At 33.7% G+C, this 16648-nt stretch overlaps 1 protein-coding gene and 1 long non-coding RNA gene across 3 annotated transcripts in view; one reads left to right on the top strand and one right to left on the bottom strand.

Moving 5' to 3' along the window:
- LOC138714812 (uncharacterized) overlaps nt 1–16648 on the top strand; it is a 480985-nt gene that overhangs the window by 119461 nt on the left and 344876 nt on the right. The window lies entirely within an intron of this gene.
- Nucleotides 16343–16648, bottom strand: part of LOC138714816 (uncharacterized) — a 141660-nt gene continuing 141354 nt past the window's right edge. Inside the window, exon 2 of the long non-coding RNA XR_011336092.1 lies at nt 16343–16559. This is a non-coding gene — a long non-coding RNA (uncharacterized lncRNA). The remainder of the gene's footprint in view (nt 16560–16648) is intronic.

Raw genomic sequence — 16648 nt, 5'->3', positions numbered from 1 at the left:
AATGAGATCTTGTACTTAGCTGATGATATGCGGATAAATTTTGAAAACGAGAAGCCAAATATATTGGGGTAGCGGTGCGCAGAATTTGAAATAAGAGAACAAGAGAATGCAGGGCTCGTCGATCGCTTAGCCTTAGCCAAGACAGAGTTTGGAAAGACGGGGAAACATGATCATACTTACGAATATTACAAATATAACGGACGCACGCATTATGCACACGTTGTAGCCTGTTGCTCAAATTTGCATTTAGGTTACTTAATATAATATCGCAGTAGTCAAAGTGTGGCATCACGAGTGTTTGTACAAGGATTAATTTTAATTTATCAGGAAGAAAGTTCTTCAGTCGCTTTAATGAGTGAATAATGGAAAATATTTTTTTGGAAGCGTGATTCACTTGTTCATTCCATTCCAGGTGACAATCCATATAAATACCAACGTTCTTCACAGTCGTACTGTATGGAATAGTAGTATTATTTACAATTATCGGTGGCAAATTTTGTTTGTCACACTTCGATCTTTGATGTTCTATTAAGATTGCCTGCGATTTACTTGCATTTAAATTAAGTCCGTGCGTTTTCGACCATATGGATATAGAATTCAAGTCAACATTAACTTTAGTTATGGCGTCATTTATGTAGTTAGGTCGAGTATGCAGATAAATTTGTATGTCGTCAGCATAAATATGGTATCGGCAGGATGTTAGATTAGAAGAAATATCATTAATATAAATAGAAAATAGTAATAGTAATAGTACATACGCCCTGTATAATAGTGCTACGTCAAAGTTTCGTCATTACTTAATTACGAACAGTAAAAGAATAACTGAGGTTCTCTATTGCAACCGGTAGTGCGCGCTAGTGTGCAGCGCTAAGTATCGATAGTAAACTGGACATGATCGATTATCACACTATATTTTGGTCAAAGAGCACGGCTATAGCAATATTGTTCTAAATATTCTGTGATCTTTGTTTTGTTCTTCTGTGGTTACAAGGCAACCATCATCATAAAATGACAATCGATACGAACAGCTGTTAGAGGGGCGGCCATTTTTTTCTCCATATACAATGCTTAAACAAGGGGTTTCGTGTATATACTGCAAAACAATTCCCATTTTACAGGCTCTCTGCACGTTCTTCGGTTATGCATGGTTTATTAGTAACGTTTTCTCTCTTAAGTGTGCATAAGTCTGGTATAAAAACTATAGCCTACACTTTTTATTAGTAAGACCACTTACTTACAACTTACTTACAAATGGCTTTTAAGGAACCCGAAGGTTCATTGCCGCCCTCACATAAGCCCGCCATCGGTCCCTATCCTGTGCAAGATTAAGCCAGTCTCTATCATCATAACCCACCTCCCTCAAATCCATTTTAATATTATCCTCCCATCTACGTCTCGGCCTTCCTAAAGGTCTTTTTCCCTCCGGTCTCCCAACTAACACTCTATATGCATTTCTGGATTCGCCCATACGTGCTACATGCCCTGCCCATCTCAAACGTCTGGATTTCAAGTTCCTAATTATGTCAGGTGAAGAATACAATGCGTGCAGTTCTGTGTTGTGTAACTTTCTCCATTCTCCTGTAACTTCATCCCGCTTAGCCCCAAATATTTTCCTAAGCACCTTATTCTCAAACACCCTTAACCTATGTTCCTCTCTCAGAGTGAGAGTCCAAGTTTCACAGCCATATAGAAGAACCGGTAATATAACTGTTTTATAAATTCTAACTTTCAGATTTTTGGACAGCAGACTGGATGACAAGAGCTTCTCAACCGAATAATAACACGCATTTCCCATATTTATTCTGCGTTTAATTTCCTCCCGAGTGTCATTTACATTTGTTACTGTTGCTCCAAGATATTTGAATTTTTCCACCTCTTCGAAGGATAAATCTCCAATATTTATATTTCCATTTCGTACAATATTCCCGTCACGAGACATAATCATATACTTTGTCTTTTCGGGATTTACTTCCAAACCGATCGCTTTACTTGCTTCAAGTAAAATTTCCGTGTTTTCCCTAACCGTTTGTGTATTTTCTCCTAACATATTCACGTCATCTGCATAGACAAGAAGCTGATGTAGCCCGTTCAATTCCAAACCCTGCCTGTTATCCTGAACTTTCCTAATGGCATATTCTAAAGCGAAGTTAAAAAGTAAAGGTGATAGTGCATCTCCCTGCTTTAGCCCGCAGTGAATTGGAAAAGCATCAGATAGAAACTGACCTATACGGACTCTGCTGTATGTTTCACTGAGACACATTTTAATTAATCGAACTAGTTTCTTGGGAATACCAAATTCAATAAGAATATCATATAATACTTCCCTCTTAACCGAGTCATATGCCTTTTTGAAATCTATGAATAACTGATGTACTGTACCCTTATACTCCCATTTTTTCTCCATTATCTGCCGAATACAAAAAATCTGATCAATAGTCGATCTATTACGCCGAAAACCGCACTGATGATCCCCAATAATTTCATCTACGTACGGAGTTAATCTCCTCAAAAGAATATTAGTAAGACCACAAATAAATAAATAATCAAATATGTAAATAAATATGTATATAAATGAATAAATAAATAGGCAAATAGAATAAAACAATATAAACTAATTTTTCTTGGTTCTTATTCTACATTTCAAACTTAAGTAAATTTTTTACGAAAATGAAGTTACTAGAATCACGTCTCAAATCCCGACACGGACGACTAGTGTACTTATTGTCTGTCTCTCGAAAATGTAATTCGAAAATTTCTCTGTGCACTTGCATCTTTAGTTTCTGCATTGCAATGAACTGGTAATAGGACTTTATAACAGTTACACCTTAATGCGTATGTCATAAGAATTGGTCACTAGTGGGAACATTCTCGCTATTACATCATTATCTACGGTTACAAGCCATTTTCACTCAAATTACTGTGCTATTTGAAGGTATCTCCTGATTAGTTTTTACAATGAAATTGTATGATAAGTTTTTACAATGAAATTGTATTCTTATCTTTCTGTCATGTGAAACATTACAATTGGGCTTTCGTTTTGAGGCTTTGAGTAATGTTTTGCAGGCACGCTGCATTTCACTGAGCCATCTGTGGTCTTCTCCATGTCTCAATGGAAATTGAGTAAAAAAAATGCATTCAGTATATAGCTGATGTCGGCAAAAATAATGTCACGTAAACGTCGCAGGAAAGTATTCCAAGAAATCTTATAGTTTCTATCAGTTTTGGATGTCGGCTATTATCTTGGCTATTATTTTTTCTTGACCACTGCTCATAATATTTGTGTGGCAGTCATAGAAAACAAAAGTTTTAAGATTTTCATCCACGAAAATATTGGTCTACCAACGCCTCTTTTTCCGAGCACCTTGCCTTGTAATATAGACTGGATCTTTCCTTACTTTCACAGTGGTCAACAGCTTGTCTTTTTTTTTTTATTCACTGGGATATCTCATCATTCGTGGCATGGTTTTGTCCATGGTACCGTCAACATGGCATGGTTTTGTCCATGGTACCGTCAACATCCTGCGATAGAGGCACATTTGAAATTGCGTTGAATAATATGGGAATTCTATGTATGAGAAATACATAATTATAGGCCTATATGTTTATACAGGGTAAACCGTAAGTAATGTTATTAATTTCAGGGAGTTATATTTCACACAAAAAAACTTAATATATTTTTTCTCGTTTTTGCTTCCATTTCGAAATAAAAATTGTTTTATATTAAACATTTCATACCGTGTTTTGGGAAAGCCATTGAATTAATTTCCAATTATGCTCCAATAACTTCCAATATGTTTAGACATAATTTTCGACAGTAATTTAAAATGGAACCAACACATTAATTATCTTTGTAATAAATTACGTAAAATATATTATTTTGTTTTAGTGAGGAATTACTTGTCAATAAGTTTATTACGCACAATATACTTAACTTCATTTCAATCGGTAATTATGTATGGAATTATAGGATAGGGTAGCTTATTTAAATCCAATTTCAATTCACTTCATTTGTTACAGAAGAAAATAATTAAAATATGTCTTCATAATAAACCTATTGATTTTCCATCTCGAACATAGTTTTTAGACTTTAATGTTCTTAAAATCAGACAATTTTATTACATTGTATTAATAAAATTCATACATAAAAATCGAAATAATTTTGAATTGCATTCTCATAGTTATGAAACAAAAAGTATGAATTGTTTAAGATTGTTTGAACCAAAATGCAACACTGCTACAGTATTTAATCATAATAGTAATTTAGGCCCAAGAATATATAACAAATTTATATTTAAATAGCCTAATCTTGTCAATTCTAATAGTTTTTGTATTAAATTTAAAAAGCTATGTATGGATTTAAAAATAAAGGAAAATTGTAAATTTAAATTTATATATTCTTATTGCGTAGTGGACATAAGACAAATTTTATTATATACTTCTTAATTTCAATTCAGGAATCCGCCCCAGAGCACGAGTTCTACTCTTTCAGAGGTGAGCTAAAGTTTTATCTGTTTATATTATATTTTATGTTACAATTATTAGCAAAATAAATACATAAAAAAACTGAGAGCAGTGTATTATGATAATAATTGAAAGAATTTTGGTTTTGTCCTTTAAATGTGTAGAAATTTGATCCGAACAAATGTAACATTTTAAAATTTCTTTTCAGAACGAAAAGTTACAATTGCTATGAATAAATTTTTGCACATTTAAAGAACAAAACTAAATTCTTTCAATCATTATCATAATACACTGCTCTCAATTTTTCTATGTATTTATTTTGCTAATAATTTTCACGTGCGATATTATTCTTCTCTAGTGTTAATATTATATTATATAATTCCATTGCCGCTGAAATTTAAATTTTAGTTCCTATTTCATTTTATTTATTTATTTTTTTATTTTCTATATTTCTCTTATATTAATATTGTATTATATAATTTCTGTAACTGTAATTTTAATTTTATTTCCTATTTTATTTTATTTTATATTCTCTTATAGGCCTATTAATATTATATCTGAACTGCGACCGAACACGAGCACTGCTCATTCGGTGTCAAATTTTGTTAATACTATTGTATCTCCTTTTTTATATGATTGTATTATTTTATTTCTATTTCTCTTGTTTGTAATTATATTCTTTATATTCTTTTATTTACTATTCCACTTCCCTCTGACATTTTTTTCTTACTGCTCATTCACTCCATAAAATGTAGGCCTAATAAAATTAGAATTGAACAATACTACTATCTTTACAGTAAATACATGCTGTGCAAAGCAGGTTTAAGACACAAAAGGACGATAATTTTATTTATGTCTTTTGACATGATAGTGATAATTTCTGACAGTTTCCTGTTACCCGTGCGCGTTGCTCTACAGTGAGGTCCTGGTGAGAAGATAATGTTTAACAAAATGCATTCATAAATTCAATAACACAGTTAGGCCACAAAGCAGCCGAGTTTCAGACATTAGCCTTCTTACTACATCGCATTCCGAGTAACATAGTGTCGTAACTCGAAAATTGTGATTTGTAAAGATATGCTATTTCGTAGTAAAATACTGCGGTATATTTTAATATCTAGGTAGGCCTACCAAAATCTTTGATAATGTACTGTTTTATTATTAGAATTTCACACCTTCAACTATTTATTTATTTATTCTGGTGTAGTTAAGGCCGTCAGGCCTTTTCTTCCACAACACCAGGAATACTAATACAATAATAGAAATAAACAGAAAAAAAAATAATAATAATGATTTATTTTAGCTGGCAGAGTTAAGGCCGTAAGGCCTTCTCTTCCACTCAACCAGCAAAAAAGTGTATATACATATGCATGAACTTACAAAGAATTCAACAATTTGATTTAGATGAGAGTTACATGTATACAAGAGTTATTTACGAATTAAACAACAGAATACTATGAACTATTAATTAAACACTGAAATAAACTGTGTAGCAGAATTAAACTAAAATACATAGAATGTTAATATATTTCAAATGATATTAGATAATAGAAAGAGATTATTATGAGACAATTTTGAAAATACAGCACTATCAGGATGATGTCTAAAGAAAAAAGCAACAGTGTAGTCAGTGATAGTTAAAATCAGTATGATTGGAGTGAAATGCTAATAAGGTTATCTTTTAAGCTGTTCTTAAAGGTGTTTGTTGTCTTTCATCCCCTGATACTTTGTGACAAGGAATTCCATTGACGCGAGGTGGATATTGTAAAAGACGAGGAATAACAAGATGTTCTATGAAGAGGTATATTTAGCGTGCCACAGATAAGTGATCTGGTATTTACGTCGTGGTTAGAGTATAGATAAGAGAAACGAGACGAGACGAAATACACTATATACAAAGTAAATCTACACAAGAAATAGAGAGAGAGAGAGAGAGAGAGAGAGAGAGAGAGAGAGAGAGAAAACACTATAAACAAAGTAAAGCCACACAAAAATATACACAGGTTGCAATCACACAAAATTTAAATGAGTGATTAAGTATCATAATTAATTCTATTCTAATTAACTAACATAAACAAGAAACTTGCAATTTTAATCTAGATTGAAAAAGAAAAAAAAAACACAAATTAATACTTCTAGCAATACCTAAAAAACATTACTAAGACAAAATTTTTCAATTTAATTTTGAATTGTGATAAAGTCCGGCAGTCCCTGACGTCATTAGGTAACGAATTCCAGAGACGAGGTATTTCTACAGTATAGGAAGATGAGTATAAAGACGTTCTATGATGAGGGATAGGAAGAAGTGCTTGATGTCGGTTTCGAAGAGTTGTAAGAAATTGAAAGCGCAATAACAGATAATTGATTTTCGACATAAACAGCATTTTATTGGGTGTGCGATATGTAAACCTACCAACTACATACAATGTGTTTACTACCTTTTGCGAACAGCGGGAAAGACTGACAACCAAAGTCTGGATTTATATGCAAAATGCATATTGCGTGCAAACTAGTGCTGTTGATCGATCAAAATATTTAATCGATTAACTATTTGAATTTAATCGATTAATCGAGTTTTGATCGAGTTGAAAAAATGTTTTAATATACTGTAATACACAATTATTCTTAAATTTAACTTGTGTTCGGTGATAAGCATAAGTATTAAATGTTGTATATCTGTATATATTGTATCGTTATATTACAAAACAACTATTTTGATTACTTACTAACATATTTATTATGAGGCTTATAATTATTGTGTCAATTTCTCTGGGAATTTTTGAGACAAACATAAATAACAAAAAGTATGAAGGCTCATCTAGTTAATACTGCTTCATCCATGATTTTAAACATGTAAGTGCATTCATATGCTCCGAATTAAGTGTCGCTCTACGTTTAGTAACAATGTTTCCTGCATCACTAAACAAGCACTCCTCCACGATCGTTCAATTTAAATCCAAACGTTTCACCGAGTTCTGATATGACGTAATGGAGTTTACACTTTTCACAAACCACAGAAAACTGTTTTTTTTTTATTTTTATCAAACTTAACACACAACCTTCATATACAAACTCAGTACAAAAAACTGCAACTGCAAAAGTACAGCGGTCGAAACAGAAGACTGGCCCCTGTTGTAATCTAATTACCAGATTTCAGAAAGAGAAGAAGGTAGTTACGCTATTACTTACACACAGTGTAGACATGGCCATTTTATAAGGGATGAGGGGGACGAATCCCAGAAAAGTATGAATTTCATATGGTAGGAAGATGGGCTGACAGCAAGGTGGAAGTTGTCTTGGAAAATCATAAAACTTTATAAGGGTTTCGCATTGTGTTTCAACTTTCAATAGATGTAGACTAGGTCACTGTCCTCATATCTCCATCTCTTTCTGAAGTGTTTGTGCAAAGATTTTCCCTACGCTACCTGGTTTACAGTTAGAAAATAACAGTACTATTGTGCTTTTAAGTAAGCAATTTACGAGAGAGAAATATTGTTGGAATTTTTAGTATGAGTCTGTATTAACATAATAATAATTAATCTCAACTATAACCGATTAATTTTAATCGACTCGATTATTGGATTAAATATTTTTGATCGATTAATCTTACAACATAAATTGATCGATTAATCGATTAGATTATCCTATTAAATCCCACAACACTAGTGCAAACTAATTTAACGTATAAGCAGTGGTGTAGCATGAAATTTTGAGCAGGGGAACCTAACTCAAGTTGTCTTTCATGTATATATGAGAAAACGTATTACAAAAATATAGTCTTAAAATGAATGGTAGTCAATGCGAAGTGAACAGCCCGAAGATTGGTTGGAAACTCGTAAGTAACACCAATAAGGCATGACCTCAAATGGTACGTAGTAAAATATGATTTCATGATTTACACATATGTCTAACAAGTAGACACGTAAACGTATAACATTAGTTCACTCCCTGTCATATTTAGAGTACTCACAATATTAACGGTCATTAGATACAGTATTAGTATCATTACGTAAGTATGCGTCTATCTTTTGGTTGTGTCCTTCATTGACAGCAAGGTCGTTGTTTTTAAATCACACTTTTGTTCGTAAGTCAGTCTATTGTCCTAAAAAATTCAAGTAAATTGGTGTCAGGAACTATTATTTCACTCATTATTTGTTATATCAGCCACAATACACACTAACAATTCAACTGAACACAACTCACGAAAAGCGATAACTCGGAAACTAAATTCTTTCCAATGTCAAAGCTATCTTCTTGCGTGCCTCGCGACCAGGGTGGTTTAGTTAGAAAGGGATGGAAAATCTGCGGGGTTGGTTACACAGAAGAATGCGTGAAAGAAACCAGACTGCTTGTAGTTCAGTGGAGGGGATTGAAAGCTGGTGTGTGCAGGCTTCATGTTCATTGCTGCATCACAAATCATCTTGAGCTCCCGCATCACAATATTTAACGCGTAAAATATACAGGGTGGCACACGAAATGTCATACCATTTATTTTACACATAACACGTATAGATAGATAGATAGATAGATAGATAGATAGATAGATAGATAGATAGATAGATAGATAGATAGATAGATAGATAGATAGATAGATAGATAGATAGATAGATAGATAGATAGATAGATAGATAGATAGATAGATAGATAGATAGATAGATAGATGGATGGATGGATGGATGGATGGATGGATGGATGGATGGATGGATGGATGGATGGATGGATAGATAGATAGGTGGTAGATAGATAGATAGGTGGTAGATAGATAGATAGATAGATAGATAGATAGATAGATAGATAGATAGATAGATAGATAGATAGATAGATAGATAGATAGATAGATAGATAGATAGATAGATAGATAGATAGATAGATAGATAGATAGATAGATAGATAGATAGATAGATAGATAGATAGATAGATAGATAGATAGATAGATAGATAGATAGATAGATAGATAGATAGATAGATAGATAGATAGATAGATAGATAGATAGATAGATAGATAGATAGATAGATAGATAGATAGATAGATAGATAGATAGATAGATAGATAGATAGATAGATAGATAGATAGATAGATAGATAGATAGATAGATAGATAGATAGATAGATAGATAGATAGATAGATAGATAGATAGATAGACAGATAGATAGGCAGATAGATAGATAGACAGATAGATAGATAGATAGATAGATAGATAGATAGATAGATAGATAGATAGATAGATAGATAGATAGATAGATAGATAGATAGATAGATAGATAGATAGATAGATAGATAGATAGATAGATAGATAGATAGATAGATAGATAGATAGATAGATAGATGGTAGACAGACAGACAGACAGATAGATATTTGTCATCAACATTTATATTAGTTATGGTGTACCATACCACAACTTATGTATACCGGTTTTACCATAACTTTCTATTACATATACCTACAATTAACATGAAATCCCGACAGCCTGTTAAACTGATAACTCATCTACTCTCGCTATTAATTTAACTCCAAACAGTCAATTTCTTCTTATTGATCTTAAATGTCCACCATCTGTTCGTTCCACACTTACGTTCCTTTCAGAATTCTAATCTTGCTAACTAAATTTATACATAATTCCGTCTTTCTACATTACATCTAATTCGTAACACTTTACCCGGTTATACTCATTAGGATCTTTTTTCTACCTAATACAAGCCATTATAATCTTATTAAATCTTGACATGAGTATCTAGTTCGCTTTAGTTTGATCATTTCTTAACCAGAATCAACAATCAGAAAAAACCATAGAAAACTGTAAATATTATCACTAAGATCCTCTTTCATAAACTTCACTACATCACTTTCTAAGATTTACTTCTTTACAGTAAACTTCAATCGGTAACCAGGCTATATTTATTAACCAGCCACTTTTTAATTTCCCAACATTTTTTTTTCAATTTTATAGCTTCCTAACTAATCTCATATCTATGATCCCCTAAACACATTTTCATCACACTAAGACACGATTTACTACAACACATAACACGTATTGATTTGTATTAACGCTTTACAAAATCGTACAGAATTAATAATTAGGATTTGGAATTTTATCTCTAATGCAGAACATGTTCCATACGACCTCCGTTTTACCTCACAACCTCTTGCAAACGAACCCTTACATTCGTCGCCACTTTTCGACACAAGTCTTCAGATAGCGCACGGCACAACTCCACTAAAAGGGCTCTGAGCTGCACCACATTTCCTGGCCTCCTTTGGTACACTTTCTCTTTTAGAAATCCCCGTGAAAAGAAATCGCACGGATTAATGTCTGGGCTATGAGGCGGCCACATTTTGCCGCATCCCAGTTCGGGAAACCGATGTGACATCACACGAAGATCAAACATCTCGTGCAGGTAATCCAGAACGGTGTTTGCAATGTGTGGGCGGACTCCATTCTGCATAACCACTGTGTTTCCATAGGGAGACCTTTTGCTATGAGATGGGGGATAAAACTGCTTTCCAACATAGTTTTGTATCGAACTTGGTTGACAGTTTCATCGAAGAAAATTGGACCGATGATTCCGTGGCCCATACAGAAACTTTTGCCCCAAACATTTCTTTTATGCGAGGAAGTTCCCTCGCCCAGAATCGAACGTTTTGTTTATTCACAACACCGTTCACATGAAAGTAGGCCTCGTCTGTAAACCATGCGTTGTGGAGCACAGCCTCTTCTTCCATTGCCCACAACGCAAATTGTAGCCTCCGCCCCTTATCTCTCTTGTAAGTTTATACAGAACGGTAATTTTGTAAGGATACAATATTGAAGATATGAATGCATGATCTTTTGCACTGACCGACGACCGATTTCCAACTCGGCAGAAGCCCTCCTTGTTGATTTAGAGGGATTTCGAGTCAAAGCCATGCGAATGGCTTTGATGTTTTCAGGCGTACGGACGCCAGCGCGTCGCGACCGCTTTTATTCCAACACAGAACCGTTAATTTCAAACTGTTGGGACAATCTGTAAATTGTCTGCTTGCTATACCTGGTAAGGTTTATCTTGTCTCAGTAGCAATAAAACCAAGTCCCTTCAAATGAGGGTGGAGATTATACGAGGGTTGTAAATTTTCAGGATTCCTTTCAAAACCTTGTTATTGTACAGGCTACCGGAACTCAATTTCTTGAAAGACAAGCTCAGTGACGGAACTACACAGTACGAAGAGAGATATTTTGTTATTTTATTTTGCGCTACAGAATGTATCAACTAGTCCCTTCCGCCACTGGATGGATGGACGGCATCGCTCCACTCCCCCATCGCCATAACAATACAGAGGAAGTAAGACATATCTCCTTTCTCTCTCTTTTCACAGTGAGACAAGATACATCACACAGACTTTAGGAACCCATCTTGTATTAAAGTGAGCACGAAAACGTCTCTGAGTCCTCACAACACTCTTCGTTTCGACGAAAAACAGAACAGCTTTCAGTTTGTGTTCAAACGTCAATCGCCCGTTGTCCGCCATTTCACAAATTGATAGCTCGTAGCTATGGTTACATCCGAATTGCGATGCTACCTATTGGATTTTCTATGAATTTCGGCATTCACTAGCGCAGTTAGAAACATAGGAACTACAATATTAAAATTTTAGTGAGATAATTAAACGGTATGACATTTCGTGTGCCACTCTGTAAATTGTATTAAAATCTATACTAATAATAAATCTGTAGCCGAAATTTTTCTGGTAATTTTCGATTTTTCAAAAACAATTGGTCCTAACATATGTAATTAACCACCCTGAAACCGAAAATCGCTTTTTTGAAATTTTTGTTTGTATGTATGTCTGTCTGTCTGGATGTTTGTTACCTTTTCACGCGATAATGGCTGGACGGATTTCGATGAAAATTAGAATATAAATTAAGTTCGTTGTAACTTAGATTTTAGGCTATATGGCATACAAAATACGTTATTTAAAAGGGGGGTTATAAGGGGGCTTGAATTAAATAAATCGAAATATCTCGCTTATTATTGATTTTTGTGAAAAATGTTACATAACACAAGGTTCTTTAAAAATCATTTCCGATAAGTTTTATTCTTTGAAAAATTTTGATAGGACTGATATTTAATGAGATAAATGAGTTTTAAAATTAAAGTAACTGCCATCTAAGGCGGTGTAATGAAATAAAAAACAAATGACTTCGTCTATAAGGGGCCTTGGACAACAACAATCGAAAGCTATGAAACATAGCCTACAGAGAATGTTTCTGTGTTTGCATGAAGTAATATCGGAAGCTAAATTAACCGATTTGTATAATTAATTATTAATTCACCATTGGAAAGTGTAGCTTCTCTAGATGGACATAATGCTATAATGTTATTACAGTAACTTCTGAGTGAATTGAGGACAGGTAAGATTAAAATAGCTTCTTATGCACAGAAAACTTGATAGGCTATTTTGTACATTCGTTTTGTATTTCCTAAAATAATTTTTATGGCCAAATGAGTGGTCTCTGGATCAAAATGATCGCATTTATTTTTTTTAATACACTTTAAATGAAGTAACGTAATAAACGATTTATCCTTCTACCAAACACGAATGTTCCCTGGATCAAATGTCCTATTTTAATTATGTAATTACTTTATATTTATTTCTAACGGGTGCACGGGTACGGCTACTTAATAAATAATTTTGTTCATAAACTGCAGGTTTAGGCCTATTATGAAATTATTATTAACTGGGGAAGCTGAGCTTTTCAGCTTACATTGACGCTACGTCACTGCATATAATCTATGAAAACATGGTTTTCTTCGATTATCATGAAAACAGTAATTATTGCTTAATACATAATTATTTGTACATACGAGTGCATATTTTAAGATTTCTTTACGTTATGTAGATATTTTACTATTTCCGTATAAAATGACATTATGGACATATTATGGTTAATATTTTATTTTGTAATGCAAAAAATGGTATATTCAGCAATTCTCCGAAGCTTAATGAATAAGGAATGATTCAACTCCTGTGGAAACGTGGCTTTATGCTCGGCTCACTTGTTTTATTACCACGCAGTGTTGCCAACTATCATTCAGTAAAATAAGCTAAACCTGCTTGCCAAAAAAAAAAAAAAGGCCAGAAATGGCTCAATTATACATTTTTAACATTCGCATAAAATTAACGAACTGTATAAATAAAAAAATGCAAGACTCACCTAGGAAAAATAAATCATTTTCCTCTGTCAGAAAGCTTCAGTATTTCTTCTGGACTGAATATGAAAAACAACACTTATGTCACGTCTCAACCCAAACATTACGTTCAAAATAGTAGTTAGAGTATTTGCACAGTCTAGTATATACAGTCACGAAGCTCAATACGTAGTGAATATGCATCCATAGATAGTTGCTAGCCGCTAGGATCGCTAAATCGCTTCATTACAGGCAATGCGAAATAGTACCAGCACAGTCTATTGTTCGTAGCTCTATCACAACTCAAGCTTCGCCTGTATATACTAGACTGTAGTATTTGTTTCGAGTCTCGTTCTAAGTTTATCTTCCACTATGTTTACCTGACTGAAAATCCGCTTGACTTCCGCGTTAGAATGTGATAAGGTGAAGACGGAAAATGCTAGTGAGACCAAATCCGATAGAGGATTTTGACCTCCGACATCAGCTTCTTGCCAGAATTTAGGTGTGGATGTCTTATTCGTCCATCTGATGTAGCTGATATTTCGCCACTGGTTTTCAGAACCCAGGGCTAACATAAAATAAGTTATAGGTTGTTTAATTGATTTAATTTTTTTTTCACACTAGCAATGAGATGCCTGCTGATAACTCAAAAACTATACAACGTTCTGTAATGAAATTTTTTGTGGGTATTTATGCTTGTTTATTTAGGCTATTTATTATACTCCAATTTTACAAACAATCCTATTTTACGTGAGATAGGTATGTTAGGGTTATAAATACATTTTTATAATACAGAGTGCTTTTTATATAGAACTGACACATTTCTTTCTTTAATTATTCCGTTGGAAATTCATTCAATGACCCAATTTTAGCACCAAATTAAGCACAATGTTATGGAGTTTCGATTCCTTGTCACTAGATGCGCAGATGTTTATGTTTTATTTCTATTGTTGGCAACACTGACCCAATTTTAGCACCAAATTAAGCAGAATGTTCTGGAGTTTCGATTCCTTGTCACTAGATGCGCAGATGTTTATGTTTTATTCTTATTGTTGGCAGCACTAGATGCGCAGATGTTTATGTTTTATCCCTATTGTTGGCAGCTGTTTTCGACATTTTGTGTGAAAATGCAGTACACATTAAATCAACGACTCTTCCTTGTGAAGCAATACTGGATTACGAATTCAATTACAGCTACTCAAAGGGCATACCAGAGAGAATTTGGTGTTCGCAATCCTCCCAAAAGAAACACAATACTGGGACTGGTAAACAAATTGGAAGCAACTGGATCTCTGGTGAGTGAAAAGGGCAAGCATCGTTCATCTAGGCTTCCCACGGTTGTTGTTGACGTTGAGCACGACTGGAGCATTCACCCAAAAAATCATTAAGACGTTTGTCGCAGGAGACAGGGTACACCTACTCAATGTGTCAGAGAGCTGCGAAAAGTGCAGGCCTAAAACCAAGTTTCTTTGACGACCGAATAATTTCCAGGAACCTGTGGCCACCGAGATCTCCGGATTTGACAACGCCGGACTTCTTTCTATGGGGTTACTTAAAAGACAGGGTTTACGCCACACGTCCCCAGACATAGGACGATCTGAAGCACAACATCACACAGGAGATTCAAGCTATTGATAACGGAGCCCTCCAACGAGTGGCCAGTAACATGGAACGACGTGTTGAGTTGTGCCTTATGCAGGATGGAGGACATTTTCAACATTTGCTATAGAGGTAAATAATCTCCCAAAATTCCTCTACATTTTAGGTAGGTATAATAAGTTGTCGCTAGCACAATTCGTTTTGAAACAATTAATGAAAGAAATGTGTCAGTTCTATATAAATCACTCTGTATTTATATGATATTGATTAATTAAATATCCTATTGAATTAATCTTATGTTTCAATTATGAAATTAATAAAATTTTACAAATCTATAAATTCAGCAAATCTGTACAACGTTTTATAATTTATACACATGAATGAATGAAATGAAATAAGATGAAATTAAGTACTAAAATACAATCTTATATTTCAATTAACAAGTTTCATGAAATGTAGTCCACACCTGTGGAGTAACGGTCAGCGCGTCTGGCCGCAAAACCAGGTGGCCCGGGTTTGAATCCCGGTCGGAATAAGTTACCTGGTTGAGGTTTTTTCCGGGGTTTTCTCTCAATCCAATACGAGCAAATGCTGGGTAACTTTCGGTGCCGGACCCCGGATTCATTTCACTGGCATTATCACCTTCATTTCATTCAGACGCTAAATAACCTGAGATATTGATACAGCGTCGTAAAATAACCCAATAAAATAAAAAATTCATGAAATGTATACTATATTATAAAATAAGCAAACAACTAATCCTAATATTCACTAGAATGTAATTTAAATTTCTATGGGTTGAAATTTCTGAAGATGTTACACAGTTTTCCGTAAAACAGTGTTGTTACAAGCAGTTTCTAAATTTTATATAACACATTTATCGTGAATTTATTGTAAATTATTATTATCCTAATTAATTTCTATCAACTGTTAAATGAAATATTTAAAATAAATTATGTGAAAACAATAGATAATAAAAAACATCAGTGAATATATACAAATTTTTTCATGTGTTCAGATTACAACTTTTGTGAACGTAATTCACAGATCTCATAAAATCTTGATAACAGCATTTATTTCGGAACACTTATAATGGTGGGGAATATTTGGTGTACACCTATTTGGTGTAAAATATTAATTTTTTGTATGTAGAGAGCTCATAGCTGTGGCAACTCAACCAAATATAAATATAAAAAAAAAAATTATTTGGGAGCCCAAATTTGAAAAAATATACCCAATGCAGGATTGTACTAAAACCGATATATCTAAACCGTTTTTAAAGATAGATTCAAACAGTTTTTTGCAATATATTTGCAAAAGCATGTTCTACAAACTGTCTGTAACAGAATTTTGATATTAGTCCCTACGTTTGTAAAATAAACAATTAAAATTTAATAACAATTTTCTGATTTCCTTTCTTGC

This window comes from Periplaneta americana, chromosome 15 (genome assembly GCF_040183065.1).
Source record: "Periplaneta americana isolate PAMFEO1 chromosome 15, P.americana_PAMFEO1_priV1, whole genome shotgun sequence".
Classification (NCBI taxonomy): domain Eukaryota; kingdom Metazoa; phylum Arthropoda; class Insecta; order Blattodea; family Blattidae; genus Periplaneta; species Periplaneta americana.
The sequence above is the reverse complement of the archived record's forward strand: the minus strand, read 5'-3'. Positions and strand labels throughout refer to the sequence as shown.